Source organism: Heptranchias perlo, chromosome 10 (assembly GCF_035084215.1).
Source record: "Heptranchias perlo isolate sHepPer1 chromosome 10, sHepPer1.hap1, whole genome shotgun sequence".
Classification (NCBI taxonomy): domain Eukaryota; kingdom Metazoa; phylum Chordata; class Chondrichthyes; order Hexanchiformes; family Hexanchidae; genus Heptranchias; species Heptranchias perlo.
The window spans coordinates 66,129,865-66,152,235 of NC_090334.1; the positions used below are offsets into that span (position 1 = coordinate 66,129,865).

General features: G+C 47.6%; 1 pseudogene; it reads left to right on the forward strand.

The window, feature by feature from the left end:
- The first annotated feature begins 2,934 nt into the window (after positions 1–2,934).
- The window catches only part of LOC137326783 (kinectin-like), a 60,466-nt pseudogene continuing 41,029 nt past the window's right edge, over positions 2,935–22,371 (forward strand).

Genomic DNA, 22,371 nt, shown 5'->3' on the forward strand with positions numbered 1-22,371 from the left:
GTCTTTTATTGATTTGTTATAGAATCCCAGTGTAGATTTGTTTATGAGAGAATCCCATTATTGATAATACTTATGATCTGAGAATCTAATCAAATATTTCATGCCTATTCACCAGAATGATACCAGGGCTTAAAGGGTTAAATTATGAGGACAGGTTGCATAAACTTGGTTTGTATTCCCTTGAATTTAGAAGGTTGAGGGGTGACCTAATCGAGGTGTTAAAAAAGAAAAAGGGATTCAATAGGGTAGATTCGGAGCACGTATATCCTCTGGTGGGGGATTCCAGAACGAGGGGGCATAATCTTAAAATTAGAGCTAGGCCATTTAGACCAGGAAGTGCTTTTTCACACAAAGGGTAGTGGAAATCTGGAGCTCTCTCCATCAAAAGGCTGTGAATCCTGTGTCAATTTAAATTTTCAAGACAGAGATTGATAGATTTTTATTAGGTAAGGGTATCAAGGGATATGGTAAAAAGGCAGGTAAATGGAGTTGAGGTACAGATCAGCCAGGATCTAATTGAATGGCAGAACAGGCTTGATTGACTGAATGACCTCTTAACCCCAAATGAGACTGTCTAATTGCTTATATTTAATCTAAATCTGTACACATAGTTTAAGCTGAAGCTAGGATATTGTAACCTATGGAGTATTGAATTTACTGTTTTGTTTTTAGAAAAATGTATCAAGTGTAGTTTGATTAGACTGATACCCAACTGAACCTAGTTGGATGTATGTTTGAGTTCAGTCATCCTTTGTGGACTGAATTTCCTTTGGAGTTTGCAGATTATGCATGGCTTTATTCATCAACTAACATAGTTACTAAAAATATGCTGTAAAGAGCAGATTTCAAAGTGGTAATATCATAGAATCATAGAAGTTACAACATGGAAACAGGCCCTTCGGCCCAACATGTCCATGTCGCCCAGTTTATACCACTAAGCTAGTCCCAATTGCCTGCACTTGGCCCATATCCCTCGATACCCATCTTCCCCATGTAACTGTCCAAATGCTTTTTAAAAGACAAAATTGTACCCGCCTCTACTACTGCCTCTGGCAGCTCGTTCCAGACACTCACCACCCTTTGAGTGAAAAAATTGCCCCTCTGGATCCTTTTGTATCTCTCCCCTCTCACCTTAAATCTGTGCCCCCTCGTTATAGACTCCCCTACCTTTGGGAAAAGATTTTGACTATCGACCTTATCTATGCCCCTCATTATTTTATAGACTTCTATAAGATCACCCCTTAACCTCCTACTCTCCAGGGAATAAAGTCCCAGTCTGTCTAACCTCTCCCTGTAAGTCAAACCATCAAGTCCCGGTAGCATCCTAGTAAATCTTTTCTGCACTCTTTCTAGTTTAATAATATCCTTTCTATAATAGGGTGACCAGAACTGTACACAGTACTCCAAGTGTGGCCTCACCAATGCCCTGTACAACTTCAACAAGACATCCCAACTCCTGCATTCAATGTTCTGACCAATGAAACCAAGCATGCTGAATGCCTTCTTCACCACCCTATCCACCTGTGACTCCACTTTCAAGGAGCTATGAATCTGTACTCCTAGATCTCTTTGTTCTATAACTCTCCCCAACGCCCTACCATTAACGGAGTAGGTCCTGGCCCGATTCGATCTACCAAAATGCATCACCTCACATTTATCTAAATTAAACTCTACAATAAACTGAGAATATTGTACACAACAGTGAAACAATGCACAGGTCTTAAAAAAGTGTTAGAACATGGTTTGGATCCCATCATTCCCCCATCAAGTCAGTTCATCATCTCGGTTGCATTGTTGTGTGGAGGTATCAAGTCTGGTATGTATTTCCCAATAGGGAATGTAGAGTACAAGTAGCAGGAAAGTCACTGCAAGCCATACTCACTTACCTTTTGGCAGCTGGTTATACAACAATGTTGACAGAAACCTAGAAATAGGTTGCTTATTCGCAGGACACGAGGGACTATAGAAATCTCGTAAAGAAGAAGTGTAAGGAAACCAGATTTTCCAGGGATTTGTGGACCTGGACGGTAGACAGTCAAAGAAGCTCATGATACTCAGTTGCTATCTTAATCAAAAAATGCCATTTTAATGATTCAATAATGACAAGCAGACATTAAGGGCTCGAATTTAGCAGGCCTGCGGGTTCCCAGCGGGTGGTCCTCCGGGAGCGTCGAAAACGCGGACGGGTAATTGTTCGCGTCCCCCACGCGATCGCGGGATAATTGGACCCATTAAGGCCTGCTTCCGGGTTCTGCGCTCCCCAGCTGCGTGCCGGCCGGCTGCGCATGCGCAGTACCGTCGACGCGATGTAGGAGCTCCAGTTAAAGGGGCAGTCTCCCAAAGCCCCTCCTGCTGCAAGCAAGAGGTCTGGGAGAATGGCTCAACCAAGGGGAAAGGCTGCGCCCCGTTTTTCAGATCTGGCACTGCAGCTGATGCTGGAGGGCGTGAGGAGGAGGAGGGAAACACTCTTCCCTGAGGATGGGCGCAAGTTCCCTGCCGCCGCAACCAGGAAGGCATGGGCAGAGGTGGCGGCGGAGGTGAGCAGCAGGGGCAACACCCCAAGGACTTGGGAGCAGTGCCGCAAGCGCTTCAATGACCTGACTAGGTCTGGCAAGGTGAGTACACCAACGCACCCTCCCACATCCCGTCCCCACCATCACGCCAAGCAGATCACAACCCCCTCCTGCACAGCCACCACTGCGCTCCATCAGCAATCCTCACAGCCACTCATTCACCATCCTCGCCGTGCACGCAAGTACCCACCGTCCCTGACCCCACCCGAACACTACCACACACCCCAATCCCCATGCAATGGGATGGGCACGTGGCCCACACTTCCTCCCATCCGTTCCGCGCCACGCTCAACCCAACCACACCGATGCTCGATGCGTCTCACGATGCAAGACGCACCCACTCACACATCTGTGTTTTGCCTTCACAGGAGAAGAGGAGCAAGAACAACCGCGAAAGGGCACGCACCGGAGGTGGGCCGCCGCAAGTGGTGGAGCTCACCGACGCAGAGGTGGAGGCGCTCGACCTCGCCCGCACGCGACATTGCCTGTCGGTGGCCGATGGCGAGTGTGTCGCTGCCGAAATGGGCGGTAAGGGAAAGCTGACACTCAACACCCATGATCGCGAGTGACCGTATCATCACCTGCCATCAGGCGCACTGTCAAGTTGGTCCACATGCCTCAAAGTGCCCTCTGTTCTCTTGCAGGTGCGTCTTTGGATCAAGCGAGCATGGAGGGCGATTCCTCAGAGGACATGGCGGTCTCTGAGGGTGCATCGTCACATCAGAGCCAACCATCCACCAGCGCAGAGACACGCACCTCGGTGGGTCCCCCTCGCCAACTAGTTGGGGTAGCACTTGGTGAGTCACTGCGCACGAGTGAGCATGAGCAGACCCTGGTGGCAGGGGCAGCCGCGGAGGGTCCGCGACGGAGGGAGCACTCATCTCCAGGCTCTGCTCAGCCGGACCCAGATGCTGAACCCAGGGGGCCACCAGAGAAAAGGAGAGTCGTCGAGGGCCACCAGCTAATTGCTGAGGTGCTGGCAGAGGTGCCGCGCGCATTGTCCACAATAGCGCAGGCGATGGAGGAGTCCACCTCCTGCATGTGGGCATTGGTGGCGCAGGCACAGGAGGGTACCGACGACACAGTGTCGCAGGTAGGTGCGGGACTGTCTGCGGTGGAGGACAGGCTGGCCTCCCTCGAGCGTCACGCACAGCTCCACTTCGAGTCCTTGCAGGCCCTCACAACGTCTGTACGGATTCAGGGTGAGCAACATTCCGACGCCACCAACAGGCTGAGGGATACACTAGGGGTGGCCTTGCAAGGCCTCACACATGCCATCCAAACTGCCGTCCAGCAGGGTGGAAGGGGTGATGTGGGCCGAGGCCAAGAGAGGGATGATGGTGACCGGGGACATGGAAGCGGGGACGCCTCTCAAGGCGTCCCCACGTCCCACCCGTCGCCCACCTCTCAACCAGCACCCGCAATGGTGCCTCCTCTCCAGGTGGCCGAGTCTGCCCCTGCCCCGGTGCAGGAGGAGCAGTCTGTGGAGGTGCCCTCACGGGCACCGAAACCCAGGGGCCGTCCGCCAAAAGCATCTACCCGGTCAAGGCAAGAAGACGAGCAACCTGCCACTACCTCTGCTGGAGCCACAGGGGTAGCACCACGTAGGGGTTCCCGGAGAAGAATTCCAAAGGCCTTATAATCACAAAGGGAATACACCAGGGTGTTTATTATTTTGTACTTTGTTTCTTAAATGATGTCACATTCCACATATTAAATAGTCTATTCTCACCACTCCTGCCACCTCTCGTCCATTCTTCCGCGGCTTGTGCAGTAGTTGCGTTCCGTGGAGGCCATCATGACGGCGAACACCTGCTGCCACCCATTGGGCACACTGCTGTGGGTGCAGGATTACTGGCAGCACTCTTCAGTGGAGGGGGCTGGTATGGCCGCTCGCATGTGCAGGTGAGGAGATGCGAGCGCCTCGCAGTGTCTGACTCTAGGAGAACCGTTGACGTATGAGTGCGTCCCTGGCCCGGCGACCATCCCGGTGAGTCGCGGCTCGGCGCATGGGTCGTCCAACATCCTCGGGCGCGTCCTCCTCCTCCTCCTCCGCCTCCGCCTCCTCCTCCTCCTCCTCCTCCTCCTCCTCGCCCTCGCCTTCCTCAATGTGGGTGGCGGGTGTGGATGGGGCCTCCTCCAGCGGCACCCCTCTCTGTTGGGCCATGTTGTGCAGGGCACAGCAGACAACTATGATTCGTCCCACTCTGAATGGTGTGTATTGGAGCGCTCCCCCAGAACGATCAAGGCACCTGAAGCGCATCTTGAGAAGCCCTATGGTCTGCTCAATTGTAGACCTGGTAGCAGTGTGGCTGTCATTGTACCGACGCTCCGGCTCGGTGATGGGGTTCCTCAGAGGTGTCATGAGCCACGTGTGGAGGGGATACCCCTTGTCGCCGAGGAGCCAGCCGTTGCCGGCGTTGGGTGCCTGCAGGATGGGCGGGACGGCGGACTCCCTGAGGACGAAGGCATCGTGGCAGCTGCCGGGGTATCTGGCGCACACGTGTAGGAATCTCTGGCGGTGGTCACAGATGAGCTGGGCGTTCATGGAGTGATACCCCTTCCTGTTGATGAACAGCCCTGGCTCATGCGGAGGTGCCCGTATTGCGATGTGGGTGCAGTCGATTACACCCTGCACCCGTGGGAAGCCGGCCATGGCATGGAATCCAACCGCCCTCTCCATCTGGCTGCGCTCGTCCATGGCGAAGTTGATGTAGTGGGAGGCCCTGCGGAACAACCCATCGGTGACCTGCCTTATGCACTTGTGTGCAGAGGACTGACAGACCCCGGTGATGTCCCCGGTGGCACCCTGGAAGGAACCGGATGCGAAGAAGTTGAGGGCAGTGGTGACTTTGACGGCGACAGGTAAGAAGATGCTGCTTGGTCCATCAGGGAGCAGCTCGTCGTTAAGGAGGCTGCAGATGTCGGCGACTACCTGGCGATTGACTCTGAGCCTCCGTATGCACTGCTCCTCGGAGAGGTCCATGAAGCTGAGCCTCGCTCTGTACACCCTGTGCGGAGGGTAGTGCCTCCTGCGACGCATCTCTCTCTGCGGTTGCCCTCCCTCCTGCTGTGCAGGTGGGTGTGCCGCAGCACCGTGTTGGGGGGCCCCACCTCTCCGAGGCGGACGGCGTGGACTGCGAGGCTGCTGGGGCTGGTCATCCTGTTCGTCCTCCGACGATGTCAACGCACCACCCATCTGGCAGGTGTTGGTGTGAGGGGTTGTGCAGGGTAGGTGGGTGGGTCCTCGGACTGGGGCTGCGGTTTCGTGTCGGTCTGTCCTCTGGCTTGGCGGGGGTTGGTGGAGGGCAGGGGTTGCCCTATGTGACGCGGTGGCCTCCTGCGTGGGTGAGGGCGCTCCCCCGTGGAGCGCACCTTGGCACCTGGCACAGGCTGCTGGCTGCAACACGCCTGGTTTGAAGGGTCCTGTTTCCCCCAGTGTGGGAAACTGACTGCTTTGACCGTAAAATCCCACACTTCCTCTTTTGACAGCTGCTTCAGCTCATTAACTGACCACAACGAGCAAGTTAAGTGCTCTCAAGTGGAACCCCGCTGGCTTTAATTGCCTGCGGGATTCCCACCAGCGGGGCTTGCGCGCGCAGCCCCGCACGTCAGCGCGGTACCCGGAAGTGGCCGGGATTTCGTCCGATTCCGGTCACGTGATCGGAGATCGGGATTTTCGGGGCCCCCCCGCTGGAAACCCGCAGGTAACCCGACCCTAAAATCGAGCCCTAAGAATCTAAATAATACCTTTTTACCGAGGATCTACTTCAAGGCATGTGGAGTGATCAGGTCTGTGGCTTGAAGTCTTCTTGGAATCTCTCCCTTTAGACGAGCTTCTGGTCGCGTTGCCTACTGCAGTAAAAGATCTTGCCAGGATGTCTTCTTTTTATGTTGTTCTTGCCGATGGGGCGTGAGTAAAAGTTAGGGGTGGTTCCATTTTGGTTGACTGTTCGTGCGTCCTGAGATTGCGTTAAGCCAGGTGCAGCCCCTAACCGTCTTCCTCACTTTTGTACGGACATGTCCTGTTTCTTTCAACGGTTACCGACTGCTTCAACAGTTTTCAACCATATTGTTTTATCATGAGGTGTCTGACTCATTTGAAACTTATCAGTTGTCTGGACTCTATTTCTGTCTTTTGCGCTTGTCCAGAGATTTCTGCACATACTGTTATTTTACAATGCTTAGGGTTTTAACCCCTTCAGAAGCCAACTAGTTTCAGAAGTATAACATTGACTGTAAGTTTTATTCAATTTACCTTAGGAAGGAAAAAGCAGGGAGAACATGTACAGATCATTTCTAGAGCAGATAAAATGGATTTAGTAGAATCTGTGATAGAGTGTACATCTGGAAGGAGATGACTTGATTTACCATACTCCACAATACCAGGGAGAGTTTGTGGTCTGTGGAAGGAGAAGACTTGATTTGCTATACTGCATTATAGAGAGGAGAGTATGTAGTCTGTGAAAGGAAAAGACTTAATTTACTATTCTCTCATGCAATCAACTAAGGGGAAGAAGAGAAAATAATCAAGTATCTGACCTCAAAAAATATAAAATACATTCTTCTACCAACAATTAATGGTTAAGTCAGTTTTGTACTCATGCCAGATATCCTTTGAATAGAACCATAGAACCATAGAAAAGAAACAGTACAGAAGGGGGCCATTTGGCCCATTGTGTCCGCGCCGGCTCGGAGAACAACCAGGTGCCCATTCTAATCTCACCTTCCAGCACCCGGTCCGTAGCCATTCAGCTTACAGCACTCTAGGAGCAGGTCCAGTGCCTCTACCATCAATTCGGGCAGTGATTCCATACACCCACCATCCTCTGGGTAAAAAGGTTTTTCCTAATGACCCCTCTAATTCTTCCTCCAATCAGCTTAAATCTATGTCCTCTAGTTCTTGAACTCTCCGCTAGGGGAAACAGGTACTTCCTGTCTACTCTATCTGGGACCCTCATAATTTTGTACACCTCAATCAAGTCTCCCCTCAGCCTCCTCTGCTCCAAGGAAAACAACCCCTGCCTATCAAATCTCTCCTCGTAGCTGCAATTTTCAAGCCCTGGCAACATTCTTCTAAATCTTCACTGCACCCTCTCCAGAGCAATTACGTCCTTCCTGTAATGTGGTGACTAGAACTGCGCACAATACTCCAGCTGTGGCCTTACCAGCGTTTTATACAGTTCCATCATTACATCTCTGCTTTTGTATTCTATACCTCGGCTAATAATGGAGAGCATTCCGTATGCCTTTTTCACAACCTTATCTACCTGTTCTGCCACTTTCAGGGACCTGTGCACATGCACTCCAAGGCCTCTCACTTCCTCTACCCCTCTCAATATATTCCCGTTTACTGCGTATTCCCTTTTACTGTTTGCCCTCCCTAAGTGCATTACCTCACACTTCTCCGGGTTGAACTCCATTTGCCACTTTTCCGCCCACTCTACCAACCTATTGATATCTTCTTGGAGTCTACAGGTATCCTCTTCACTATCAACTACACGGCCAATTTTTGTGTCGTCAGCAAATTTGCCAATCACGCCCCCTATATTCAAGTCCAAGACATTTATATATACCACAAACAGCAAGGGACCCAACACTGAGCCCTGTGGCACACCACTGGAAACGGATTTCCATTTGCAAAGACATCCATCGACTTTTACCTTTTGTTTCCTGATAATGAGCCAATTTTGGATCCAATTCGCCACATTTCCCTGTATCCAATGGGCTTTTACCTTTCTGACCAGTCTGCCATGTGGGACCTTGTCAAATGCCTTACTAAAATCCATGTAGGCAACGTCCACTGCACTACCTTCATCAACCCTCCTTATCACTTCCTCAAAGAATTCAATCAGATTTGTGAGGCATGACCTTCCCTGAACAAATCCATGCTGACTATCCCTGATTAAACCATGCCTTTCCAAGTGACAGTTTATCCTATCTCTCAGTATTGATTCTAATAGTTTGCTCACAACCGAGGTAAGACTGACCAGCCTATAATTGTTTGGCCTTTCCCTCGTACCCTTTTTAAACAATGGTACTACGTTTGCAGTCTTCCAGTCCTCCGGTACCTCCCCTGTATCTAGTGAGAATTGGAAAATGATCCTCAGAGCATCCGCTATTTCCTCCCTGGCTTCCTTCGATAGGAAACAATCCATTCGGCCCTGTTGACTTATCAACTTTCAAGGATTCCAGTCCCTCTAGTACTTCCCGTCTCATTATGTTTACCTTATCCAATATTTCACACCTCTCCTCTTTAACTACTACGTCCGGATCATCCCTTTCTTTTGTGAATATGGAGACAAAATATTCATTTAAAACCCTACCCACATCCTCTGCTTCTGCACACAAGTTACCTTTATCATCCCTGATAGGTCCCACCTTTTCCTTAGATATCCTCTTGTTCTTAATCTACTGATAAAACATCTCTGGGTTTTCTTTAATCTTACTCGCTAATATTTTTTCATGCCCTCTCTTTGCCTTCCTTATTTCCTTTTTTACATCATCCCTGTACTTTCTATACTCCTCTAGGCTTTCTCCAGTATTTAGTTTTCTGTGACAGTCATAAGCTTTCTTTTTCTGCTTTATCTTGCCCCGTATACTTCTAGACAACCAGGGAGCTCTAAATTTGGCAGTGCCACCCTTTTTCTTTGAGGGGACGTGTCTGCATTGTACCCGTAGAATTTCACTTTTTAGTGCCTCCCACTGGCTTGCCACTGACTTCTCTTCAAGTAGTTGTGTCCAGTCCACTTCTGCCAAATCACCTCTTAGTTCTTAAAAATTTGCCTTCCCCCAATTTAAAATGTTTACTCCTGATTTAACTCTGTCCTTTTCCATAATAATGCTAAAACTATCTGAATTGTGGTCACTATCCCCAAAATGGTCACCCACTGTCACTTCACCCACTTGCCCATCTTCATTTCCCAGGACTAAATCTAGAATTGCATCCCCTCTTGTTGGGCATGTCACGTACTGGCTAAAAAAGTTCTCCTGGACACCGATCAAGAATTTTGCGCCCTCTGTGCCCTTCACACTGTTTGAATCCCAGTTGATGTTAGGGTAGTTGAAGTCCCCTACAATTATTGCCCTCTTATTTTTGCACTCAGAAATTTGCCTACATATTTGTTCTTCTATCTCCCTTTCGTTATTCGGGGGTCTATAGTACGCTCCTAATAGTGTGACTGGCCCTTTTTTATTTCTTAGCTCAACCCATATGGCCTCGATTGATGATCCATTTAGCATATCATCCCTTTTCACAACTGTAATTGATTCTTTAACCAATAATGCTACCCCCTTCGTTTTTATCACCCACTCTATCCTGCCTGAAAGCTCTATATCTAGGGATATTGAGCTGCCAATTATCCCCCTCTGTAAGCCAGGTTTCCGTTATAGCAATGATATCATGCTGCCATGTGTCTATCTGTGCCCTTAGCTCATCTGCTTTGTTTGTAATACTCCTTGTATTGAAGTATATACCCTTTAACCCCGTCAAATTCCTGTGCTGAACACTATTTAACCTTTGCTTCTTTTGCCTTTCTGAGTCGCTAACTGTTTTTCTACTTCCCGTTTCCTGGTCTGAATTTGTTCTATCTGTACCTGCCCTTTGGTTCCCATCCCCCTGCCATACTAGTTTAAACCCTCCCCAACAGAACTAGCAAATGCCCCTGCAGGGATATTGGTACCGGTTCTGCTTGGGTGCAACTCGTCCAGCTTGTACAGTTCCCGCCTTTCCCAGAATCGGTCCTAATGCCTCAGGAATTTAAACTCCTCCATCCTACATCATCTCTCATGCCATTCATCTGGTCAGTTCTCCTATTTCTGCTCTCGCTAGCACGTGGCACTGGGAGTAATCCTGAGATTACTACCTTAGAGGTCCTGCTTTTTAATTTATTTCCTAACTTCCTATTTTCTGCTTGCAGGACCTCATCCCTTTTTTTTACCAATGTCGTTGGTACCGATATGGACCACAACCTCTGGCTGTTCACCCTCCCCCTTAAGAATGTCCTGCAGCCGCTCCATGACATCCTTGACCCTAGCACCAGGGAGGCAACATACCATCCTGGAGTCACGTCTGCAGCCGCAGAAGCGCCTATATGTTCCCCTTACGATGGAATCCCCTATCACTATTGCTCTCCCAGTCTTTTTCCTCCCCTCCTGTGCAGCTGAGTCACTCATGGTGCCACGGCCTTGGCTGTTGCTGCATTCCCCTGATAAGCCATCTCCCCCAACAATATCCAAAGTGGAATATCTATTTGGGAGGGAGATGGCCCCAGGGGACTCCTGCTCTACCCGCCCACTCCTTTTACTCTGCCTGGTGGTCACCCATTTCCTTTCTGCCTGCGTAATCGTTACCTGCGGTGTGACCACCTCACTGAATGTGCTATCCACGATAGACTCAGCATCGCGGATGCTCCACAGTGAATCCACCCACAGCTCCAGCTCCGAAATGTGGTTAGCCAATAGCTGCAGCTGGACATACTTCCTGCACACATGATCGCCAGGGACACCGGTAGTGTCCATGACTTCGCACATAGCGCAGGAGGAGCATATCATGAATGAACTCAATCATTTCAATATTGCACTTTCCTTAATTCTGAAGAAAAAGTAACATAGAACTTTAGTTACAAAAAATTTTGCGTTGTAAAAAATACAAGGGTAGAAATTATGACGTACGATGTTATCTTGCAAATGGTTAACACAGTCGAATCAAATTCCTCTCTGCTATTTTAACAGAGGCGATAACCTATTTATTTGAAATAAGTGAATGTCTCCATTAAAATAGCAGAGAGAGAAACTTTGTATGTATAGATTTGGACAATAATATTGACAACAACAATTTCTACCCTATACAGTCAAGAGGAAATGGAAACCCATCGACATAGGGTCTATTAAGGAGTTAAGAGGGTGTAGATTCAGTGCAAAAGTACATTTGTATGATAAACCACACATACTGGCAAATTAAAAGGCCTTTCATGCTCAGACTTTTACACTGGTATCACACAGGTGTTAATGAAATATGAACTGGAGCCAAGCATGACACAGCCCATCTTTCATCTGTGTCATTTCTCTCCAAGGAATGCAGACACAAGGAAGTCATGTCACTATGGTACAATCCATTCTACATGCTTCTGCAGATAGATCAAAAATCATTGAGTCCCAAATGTAGGTCTGAGAAAGTGGGATATAAAATAGGTTCCAGTGCAAAGTGGGTTACGAGCCCTTCACAGGCAGCAAATAATAAATGCAGTTACACTTACCACAGGAATTAATCAAGATTGGTAGCTTGCAAAAATTATTAGTGCTTCTGTAACTTCCAAATGTTGTAGGACCATTCATTTAATTGTTGTCCAGATAGAGCAGTTTGAACATTACTAGCAAGTGAGTTGCACAAGACCGTACTGGTAAATGATGCTTTAGAATCAGAGAATCTTACATAGGAACATAGGAACAGGAGTAGGCCATTCAGCCCCTCGTGCCTCCTCCACCATTTGATAAGATCATGGCTGATCTGTGATCTAACTCCATGGGCTCGATTTTACCAGCGGGTTCCGGGTGCGTTCCCGGTGGGGGGGCGTCGAAAATCGTGATATCCAGGTGCGTCACTGGATCGCGCCTCGATCCCGGCCACTTCAGGGTTCCACGCTGACGTGCGAGGCTGCGTGCGCAGGCCTCGCTGGTGGGAATCCCGCAGGCAATTAAAGCCAGCGGAATGCCACATGAGTGTATTTACCTTGCTCGTTGAGGTCATTAAATGACCTGATTCAGCTGTCGTAATAGGAAGTGTGGGATTTTACCTTCAACTCAGACTGTTTCACACACTGGGGGAAACAGTCTCACTCCAACCGGACGTGTTGCAGCCAGCAGCCTGTTGCAGCCAGCAGCCTGTGGCAGTTGCCAAGGTGCACTCCACAGTGGGGGGGAGACCCCTCACCCACGCAGGAGGCCACTCCATCACATAGGGCAACGCCTGCCCTCCACCACCCCCCTCCAAGCCAGAGGGAACCCCGACGTGAAATCGCAGCCCCAGTGCGAGGAAACACCTACCTACCCTGCACAACCCCTCAGACCAACACCTGCCAGATGGGTGGTGCGTTGACATCCTCGGAGGACGAACAGCATGACCAGCCCCAGCAGCCTCGCAGTCCACGCCGTCTGCCTCGGAGAGGTGGGGCCCCCCAACACGGTGCTGCGGCACACCCACCTGCAAAGCAGGAGGGAGGGCAACCGCAGAGAGAGATGCATCGCAGGAGGCACTAGCCTCCCTCCGCACAGGGTCTACAGACCGAGGCTCAGCTTCATGGACCTCTCCGAGGAGCAGTGCATACGGCGGCTCAGAGTCAATTGCCAGGTAGTCGCCGACATCTGCAGCCTCCTTAACGACGAGCTGCTCCCGGATGGACCAAGCAGCATCTTCTTACCCGTCGCTGTCAAAGTCACCACTGCCCTCAACTTCTTCGCCTCCGGATCCTTCCAGGGTGCCACGGGGGACATCACCGGGGTCTCTCAGTCGTCTGCACACAAGTGCATAAGGCAGGTCACCGATGGGCTGTTCCGCAGGGCCTCGACCTACATCAACTTCGCCATGGATGAGCGCAGCCAGACGGAGAGGGCGGTTGGATTCCATGCTGTGGCTGGCTTCCCACGGGTACAGGTTGTAATCGATTGCACCTACATAGCAATACGGGCACCTCCACATGAGCCAGGGCTGTTCATCAACAGGAAAGGGTATCACTCCATGAACGCCCAGCGCATTTGTGGCCACCGCCAGAGATTCCTACACGTGTGCGCCAGATACCCTGGCAGCTGCCACGATGCCTTCGTCCTCAGGGAGTCCACCGTCCCGCCCCTCTTCCACGCACCCAACACCGGCAACGGCTGGCTCCTCGGCGACAAGGGATATCCCCTGCACGCGTGGCTTATGACACCTCTGAGGAACCCCATTACCGAGCCGCATCGTCGATATAATGACAGCCACATTGCTACCAGGTCTACAATTGAGCAGGCCATAGGGCTGCTCAAGATCCGCTTCAGGTGCCTTGATCGTTCCGGGGGAGCGCTCCAATACACGCCATTCAGAGTGGGACGAATTATAGTTGTCTGCTGTGCCCTGCACAACATGACACTACAGAGAGGGGTGCCACTGGAGGAGGCCCCATGCATACCCGCCACCCACATTGAGGACGACAATGAGGAGGAGGAGGAGGAGGAAGAGGAGGGGTACGAGCGAGAGGAGGAGGAACGACCCATGGCCTGAACACCGGCTCACCTGCGTGCTCGTCAGGCCAGGGAGGCACTCATATGCCAACGGTTCTAACATCACACTGTGTGAGGCGTTCACATGTCATAATGTGCACAGACGAGGGTCCATACAGGCTCCCTCCACAGAAGAGTGGTGCCTGTACACCTGCACCCACTGTATTATGCCCAATGGGTGGGACGGGGTGGTCGTCGTGATGATAAGGCGCACGGAAGGGACATATTGCACAAGCCGCAGAATTATGGGCAAGAGGTGGCAGCATTGGTGCGAAAAAGTGACTTTATTTCGTGTTGCCATTCAAAGACTGGAAATAAAAAGATAACAAATAGACAAACACCCTGGTGCAATCCCTGTGTGCTCACGGAAGTTTGGGTTCTCGTTTCCTTGTACCCCGACGTGGTGCTACCCCTGTGGCTCCAGCAGAGGTGGTGGCAGGTTGCTCCTGTTCATGCCCTGACCTGGTAGATGCTTTGGGCCGACACCCCCTGTGTTTCGGTGCCCGTGAGGGCACCTCCACAGCCTTCCAGGCTGCAACCGGGGACATCCCCGGTGTCTCTCAGTCGTCTGCGCAGATGAGCCCTGCAAATACATCTACACCAACTCTGCAGTGACACACTGGGTGGCATCAGTGGTAGGTCCTCATAGGGATACCCAGGAGCGGGCTTTATTGCACAAACCGGACAGGATTCGCGAAGACATGGCACTAGTGGAGCCAATATAATGTGTGATGTGAGTTGTTATTTAATTCAATAGCAGTACGAACCATGACAGACCCTCAAACACCCTTGTGCACCCCCTTCATGCTCACGGCACGTTTGCCTTACGCTGCCTACTGCACATATGTGATGCATGCCCTGTGACTGCAGCACAGGTGGTGGCAGGTTGAGTGAGGCTGGCCGTGAGAGAGATGCACGAGAGGGTGACATTGTATGAGGATTGGGTTGCGTGGTAGTGGCGGGGTGAGTACTGGCGAGGTGAGTAGGTGCAGGTAGGATGAGGATGAGGTTTGAGTGGGTATGAGGGGTGATGTGACAGAGTAGTGTTGGCAGTGCCGAAGGAGATGTGGGGTGGGGGCAGTGTTGTGGCAGGCGGAGTGTAGGGGAAAGACTACGTGTTCTCACTGTGGCTGACCTACTGAGGTCATTGGTGCGCCACCTGCACTGTATGCAGGTGGGCGATATGTTGGTGGCGTAGCTGACCCCCTCTGCCACCTCGGGCCAGGCCTTCTTGGTGGCAGAGGCAGGCCGCTTCCTCCTGGCCGCTGGGGGGAAGATCTCTGTCCTCCCCCTCCTCCTCACCCCATCTAATGATACCTGGGGTGAGGCATCATTAAACTGGGAGCAGCCTTCCTCCTGGGCTGCTCCATGCTGTAATTTTTACTTTTTGTGGCAGCATCTGTCAGTGGAGGACTGCCCCTTTAAATAGATCGCCTCCAGCTGACAGATCTTACTGCGCATGCGCAGCCCGCCCGACGCGCAGATCAGCAGCGCGGGCAACCCACTAATTTCACCGGGTGCGTTTGGTACGTGCCCGCAGGCCTACCCGCCGGGAACCCGCACCCCTGGTAAAATCGGGCCCCATATACCTGCCTTTGGCCCATATCCCTTAATACCTTTGGTTGCCAAAAAGCTATCTATCTCAGATTTAAATTTAGCAATTGAGCTAGTATCAATTGCCGTTTGCGGAAGAGAGTTCCAAACTTCTACAACCCTTTGTGTGTAGAAATGTTTTCTAATCTCGCTTCTGAAAGGTCTGGCTCTAATTTTTAGACTGTGCCCCCTACTCCTAAAATCCCCAACCAGCGGAAATAGTTTCTCTCTATCCACCCTATCTGTTCCCCTTAATATCTTATAAACTTCGATCAGATCAACCCTTAACCTTTGAAACTCTAGAGAATACAACCCCAATTTCTGTAATCTCTCCTCGTAACTTAACCCTTGAAGTCCGGGTATCATTCTAGTAAACCTATGCTGCACTCCCTCCAAGGCCAATATGTCCTTCCGTAGGTGCGGTGCCCAGAACTGCTCACAGTACTCCAGGTGCGGTCTAACCAGGGTTTTGTATAGCTGCAGCATAACTTCTGCCCCCTTGTACTCTAGTCCTCTAGATATAAAGGCCAACATTCCATTTGCCTTATTGATTATTTTCTGCATCTGTTCATGACACTTCAATGATCTATGTATCTGAACCCCTAAGTCCCTTTGGACATCCACTGATTTTAACTTTTTACCATTTAGAAAGTACCCTGTTCTATCCTTTTTTGACCTCACATTTGTTTACATTGAATTCCATTTGCCACAGTTTTGCCCATTCACCTAATCTATCAATATCGCTTTGTAATTTTATGTTTTCATCTACACTGCTTACAATGCCACCAGAAGGACAGGACAGAAGGAGGCCATTTAGCCCATCATGCCTGTGCCGGCTCTTTGAAAGACCTATCCAATTAGTCCCATGCCCCTGCTCTTTCCCCATAGCCCTGCAATTTTCTCCCCATCAAGTATTTATCCAATTCCCTTTTGAAAGTTAGTATTGAATCTGCGACCATTCCACACTTTCAGCCAGCGCATTCCAGATCACAAATAACTCACTGTGTAAACAAAATTCTCCTCATCTCACCTCTGGGCCTTTTGTCAATTACCTTAATCAGTTTTATACATCAGGACATACTTGCTGCTGCTGCCTCTAGTTTGATGAGTGTGAGCATTTGGCAGTAGTTAGGATTTTCCTGTCAACGTTTTGTGGCGAAAGTTGGTGCATGACTGGAGCTAAATGCATTTTTTGTCTCTTCAAACATTTACATAGAATTACTTAGATTTACATTCAATGTACAACACAGAAACAGGCCATTCGGCCAAACATACCTGTGTTTATACTCCACTCCTCCCTCCCCACGTCATCTAAATCTAGCAACATATTCATCTATTCCTTTCTCCCTCATGTGTTTATCTAGCTTCCCCTTAAATGCATCTATGCCTCAACTATTCCTTGTGGTAGCAAGTTCCACATTCTAACCACTTTCTGGGTAAAGAAGGTTCTCCTGAATTTATTAGTGACTATCTTACATTTATGGCCCTTAGTTCTGGTCTCCCCCGCAAGTGGAAACATCTTCTTTACGTCTACGCTGTCAAACACTTTCATAATCTTAAAGACCTCTATCAGGTCACCCCTCAGTCTTCTCTTTTCTAGAGAAAAGAGTCCCAGCCTGTTCAATCTTTCCTGATAGGTATAACATCTCAGTTCTGGTATCATCTTAGTAAATCTTCTTTGCACCTTCTCCAGTGTCGCTATATCCTTTTTATAATATAGAGACCAGAGCTGGTCACAGTACTCCAAGTGTGGTCTGACCAAGGTTCTATACAAGTTTAACATAACTTTTCTGTACAAGTTTAACATAACTTCTCTGCTTTTCAATTCTATCCTTCTAGAAATGAACCCCAGTGCTTTTTTTTATGGCCTTATTAACCTGCGTCGCTACTTTTAGTGATTTGTGTATCTGTACCCCCAAATCCCTCTGCTCCTCTACCCCATTTAGACTCTCATTATCCAAGCCGTATGTGGCCTCCTTATTCTTCCGACCGAAATGTATCAACTCACATTTGTCTATATTGAAATTCATTTGCCAATTATACACCCATTCTGCAAGTTTATTAATGTCTTCCTATATTTTGTCGCAGTCCTCCTCAGTATTAAATAATCCATCTAATTTGGCGTCGGCAACAAATTTTGAAATTGCACTTTTGCTTCTCTGCTTAACCATGGGAAAATATGCTTTTTGTAACTTCTCGGATCACACTTAACCATAATTCTAAGTGCTGTAGTTTGCAGTACCTGTAATTAAATAAATCATATCATTGTGCAACCCGTCTCCAGATTATGGCTGTCAGAGATGTCCGTTAACAAGGTAATGCCTAATTGATGCCTAACTAAATCCAATTCTGTTGAAATGTTGCTATTTAATTTGGATACGTGCATTTTGGTTGTGAAGAGCTTTGAGCATCCTCAGAATGTGAAAAGCATTATATAAATGCAAGCTCTTTCTTATTAATACGATTATATTATAAAAAATGTAGAAGATAGAAAGTGAATTAGTCCAATTTTAGTAATATCCAGCATAGTGGAAATCACAAAGCCCACTGTTGTATTTGTAATGAGCAAATCACTTAGATAATTGTTTTAAATCACTATTGTTCCCTATGTTCATTGAACTCCATAATTGCCAACATGTTGCATTAATTATTTCATAAAAAGCTTTGACCTAGGGTGATGTTTTTGGCAAGATAATATAGCTCCTTAAAAATCTTTTAGTGATCTATCAAATTGGTAGGCTTAATATACAGCTGTACCATTGCCATATTAAATGATTTAGAGACTGAACTCAATTCACATCACAGGTGTCTAAACTTAAACATGATATAACATTGGCAAATGATGAGATCCAATGTGCACGAATTCAGAAATAATTGGAGATGTTGAGTTTGTGGGCCGAAACGTGATAGGTGCAACAACATAACAACCAGAAGAACTTGCATTTATATAGCGCCTTTAGTAAAATGTCCCAAGGTGTTTCACAGGAGCGTTATCAATCAAAATTTGACACTGAGCCACATTAGGAGATATTATGACAGGTGACCAAAAGTTTGGTCGAAGAGGTAGATTTTAAGGAGCATCTTAAAGGAGGAGAGAGAGGTAGAGAGGCAGAGAGGTTTTTGGGAATTCCAGAGCTTGGGGCCTAGGCAACTTTAAACCAAGTGTAAAATGACGAGATTTGGCAGAAGAAAAGGTATCATATAATGTATTCTTAGTGCAAGCAGGAGGGAGAATATGAGCAGGTTATTAACACCGCCAGCGTTTAGATTGTTAAAAATGTTGGATTCCTTAAAAAAAATGGATAGTATAGAAATTGAAAGAGGAGATTTTAAAATTGTACGTGGCTTTGGTGAGACCACATCTGAGATACTGTGTCCAGATTTGATCCCCTACTTCAGAAATAAATAACTGGACAGGGTTCAGTGAAGGACTAATAGATTTACCGGAATGTAGAAGACTGAGCCAAGAGCTGCAATTATGCAGAGGGGGGCTTTTCTCTCTTGAGAAGGGAAGACTTAGGGAAGATTTGATGGATGTTTTTAGATTATGAAGGAGTTCAATAGGTTGTATGCAGAATTCTGGAACCAAAAGACAGAGATTCAAGATAATGAAAACTGAAGTAAATAGGCAATTTAGACATTTCTTTAGCAAAAATGTGATCAACATGTGGAACAAACTGCAAAGCACAGGTGGTTGAAGAGAAAACACTCAAGGGTCTGAAAAGAAACAGACACATCCCTGGAATCTGGAAGGAATCATAGTTATTCATTTTTATGAATGGCTAGTAGATATTCCATGGCATTGCTCACTGTTAATTGTTTTCTATACTGAGATGTGTAACATGCGCAATTATTGTTTTAACAAATTTGTGTGGGTGTTTTTGCTGTGTTTGATTTTTGTGGTTGTAGCACTGATGTTCCTGTTTGTATTGATTTCTTAACATGTCCATTCCCCTCGCTCCCTAACATTCCTCTCCCTCTTCGTCTCTGATATGTGCCCCCGCACCTGTTAATATGAAACGCGATTGAAGTTGAAAGTTGCCCATGTGAGACGTGTTAAGGTCTCAGGGCAGCTCGGAGGATGATGAGGGTAAAGCAGGTTACCACAAGTGGAGAGCACTGGAGAATTGATAGGTTGGCGTGGAAGGAAGAAGATAGTGGTGGAGCCAGAGGCAAGTGGAGAAAAGGTGCAGAGCAAATAAATGTGTGAAATTAAAGTAATATTAAAAACACAAAATAATATAAAAATACAAAATCAAAATATACAATGAAAGAAAAGTATAAAACTTACCTGCACAGAAAACAAGATGGAGATGGAGTTGCAAGAAACAGTTCAGAAATTTTATCTGGGAGCACTTAATGGTCAGAGTCTGTCATTGTAACATGATATTCACATGACAACGGGAAATGTAGACACGGGGTATAGAGATTTAGATATACTCGATAGCCAGTAAATTATATTGCAGCATTTTTTATGGGTACTTTCAATACTTATGATGGATAATTACTAAATGGTTAGACTCACTGGTCAGATAATTGATCCTGTTGCTGGACAACTTGTTATTTTTTCACTAATAGTACAGTCCATTAGTTGGTATGGTTGTAATTCTCCTGCCGTTTCTTGACATTATCTCTGAATTCTGAAGGAACCTTGCCTTCACTCCCACTTTTTTGACAATCAGATACTTCAGTTCAGTCTCTGGCCATGGTGCCTCATGTAATGTGTCTGCTCCTCTCCAGGTCATCCACGATAATCAAGAACAGGCCATTGCAATCCTTTCACTTATTTAACAGGTGAAGGGGCACATTCATAGAAAGAGGTGGAGCGCCTAAAAATAATGCCTTCAGACACTCACGGGTCTTGGGATGGCAAAACTAGCAAGACTGCCAAAACTGAGAGAATTAGAAAAGAAAATCTGAGAACAATTTTCAGACTGCAGGGATGAGGTTCCACAGCTTTAATGGTTCCTTTGTTGGCCTCCCAGGCAGAGAGTCATGTGTTAACCATAAATCAAGTCAATACCAGGTCACCTGCGGCATTATTTTTCAGCCTAAGTGGCTGCAGTGAGAAAATGGGCGTAAATCCAGAAAATTTGCGATCGCCATAAACTGCAATGGTGTGTGGACCTATGATAATGAACTTTTCTCGGTTGCGGAGAGGGTATCTCGACACAAAAGTTCCAGGAAATGATGGTGCAGCGTAAACAATGGTATAACTCACTCACAGCATTATACAATAGTCTACACCATTATTGCAGCATAGAAGTTCCAGGAAATAATCTGCAGTGTCCACCATTACTGTGGTGCAAGTTTCCAGGAAATTCTAGGCCGATGCGTTTACCATTTGGAACCTAATATTATTAGATCCTAAGTGAAAATTTTAAAATATTTGTGATTTCTTTGATAAGGGAAAAAATTGTGCTTTTATGAGTAAATAATGCTAATAACTTTTAATAAACCAGAGTAAATGAGCAACCTTATTATCAAAGTTCCCATTGAGAGGTGATTGCTGTACTCCTGGTACTTCAGAGGTGTAAAGAGTCCTTAAAGGGATTGCTGGAGGCCGCGCATAAAAGGCCCAGGAAATTTTCAGGAGTGCACCACTTGAGACCAGAAAAAATCTCCGGCCGACCACTGGGACTGTTCGAGGGATTGCCTCCACCCCCACCCTCTGCCCTCTCCCAGACCCAACCTTCCGGCCTGCTCAGTGTAGAAGCAAGCCAATTTCCCACCCTCTCTGACTGGCGAGCTACAGCATGGTGCCCATTTGGTGCCTGCAGCTTCTGGCGGCATTTAACTGAGGCCCAAAGGCAAACTTGGCACGGACCGGCACGCAGAGCAGTCACTCTGCCAACTTTGCAGCCTTCTTGGGCTCAAGTCAAATTTCTCTCCCAATGCCTCTTATCTGGAGGAGAACCTTGAGGCTTGCTTTCAACCACAGTGCAATAGGCAGTCAAAGAACTAGTTGTAGGTGGAGATAAGTAATGTATTCTTCTGACTAAATCTCTCTGCATTATTTGAAAAATGTCATCAGGAAAAGGCAGGGTGGAGGGATCCTATTAGCACCAGTCATGTTAATACATAGAAAATAGATAACAACTCTTGTGCAGAATACAATTTTCAGAATATTAAACAAGAAATATGGCATCAATATTAACCTGCAAACAGAATGACGACATTGAGACAATGTGCTGCTTCATTATTGCAGTCTTAAGGGAGTGCTCACCATGCCCCTGGAGAGACCAAGGAAGTGTCATGCATAGTCCATTCATCTGATTGGAGGATTAATGCCCAGCACAAGCTACCAGGGTTGCATTAGAAGGAATAAATATAGTTTGTTAAACATTCTGGGGGGACTGTGTGGTTAATTCCAAACATAGTGATTAATTGGTGCAGTAGCTTGGACAATTCACATGGTAAAACTCTGAAGCTACACATCAAAGCATTATTAGTTTATTGGATTCAAATATACAAAGCTCGAAGATTAGCATTTACTCGTGGAGGCGAATGTACAATCCCATCGCAGTGCTGATGGGATCTCTGCTCTTTGTACACACAGAATGCTGGTGCTGTAGTAACCTAACCCCATCTGAATTTGTAAAGTCATTTCATATAAATGACTAGATGAAGCCCTCTATGTACATTGGCAGAGCTTCAGGGAATACGCAGATGGGGGGCCGATGGGGGGTGTTCTGTGGCGGAACATCTGATACAACATCACTAGTGCCAAGGACTGTTGGGAAAATTTAACGGTTGTAAAAATTCACTGAGCATTTAGAAAGGCTCAAAATAAATATTTATCAGCCTTTCCAAGGCTGTACAGGGAGGGGGAAGAATTGACAGACCCCAATGTAACAGCGCAAAGCAGAGTCTGTAAGTGTCGTAGCATCTGACACTCTGTTTATTGGCTGGCAAAATGAATGTGATGCTGGAGGTGTTAGATGTGAGGAAG